Genomic DNA, 950 nt, shown 5'->3' on the forward strand with positions numbered 1-950 from the left:
ATCAAAAAAGTACTCCAGAGTGTTGTTCAGCATGGGGGTGAGTAGAAAATGAAGGCTAATCATGTTTTGGGTGTACTATTCCTTTAAGCAGCAGCATCAGATTAATCTCCATTGGTGCTTCTACAGCTTTATGTGGAAGAGAAGAACATTACTTTCAATCAGGTGATCAAACAAATGAACATCAGAGCTTGTTTAATATGCAGGAAGCCTCTCCTTTAATATCACTTCACTGTATAAGTATTGCACTCTAAATCGAATGGCAAATGGACTGGCTTCATGTTTTCAATCACAGCAGCCGCTTAGAAGACTTAAAAGCAGAGACATATTCAGTCATTCAAGGTAAGAAACACTTTTTAAGGCTGAGGGCTACTTGACTGCTACTGAGTCATAGGAAGGGCTACAAATACTCTCCTACGAACTAACGAATATAATGTTTAATTTACAATATTTTTTAATAATAATGAATATTTTAATGTTTTTATTAATTTCTAACCTTTTAGATATCGTCTTTCTGAAATCTCTATAAATGCTTAATCTGATTAATGTGGTTAAATGCTCAATAAATCATTAAAAAAGAGCAACAGATTAAAGTACATTTCAAACTTAACTCACTGGTAAGTTGTTTTCAGGGCACCCTGTGTGGCCCTTAAGGGCCCCAAGGTTCCTGCGGCACTGCGTTGGTGACCCCTGGTTTAGAACAAGATGCTTATGTTGTGACTGATAATAAAATTAAATGTTTTTTTTCTTACAAAGCATCTGCAGATACAGCTGAGCTCAGACCGAGCTGGTTGGAGCTGGGCTGTTCTCACATTTGGTGGATTCAACTGTACCAGAGTCACTGGACAACTTCTGAGGCTGGCAGTCTGGGGTATGGATGGAAAAGTCTGAAATATAGAGGGTAAATAAGGCCCCGTCCACACGAAGTCAAACCCTGGCCTAAACGCACAAAT

The sequence above is a fragment of the Cyprinodon variegatus genome, unplaced genomic scaffold, assembly GCF_000732505.1.
Source record: "Cyprinodon variegatus isolate N-32 unplaced genomic scaffold, C_variegatus-1.0 Scaffold1063, whole genome shotgun sequence".
Lineage (NCBI taxonomy): Eukaryota > Metazoa > Chordata > Actinopteri > Cyprinodontiformes > Cyprinodontidae > Cyprinodon > Cyprinodon variegatus.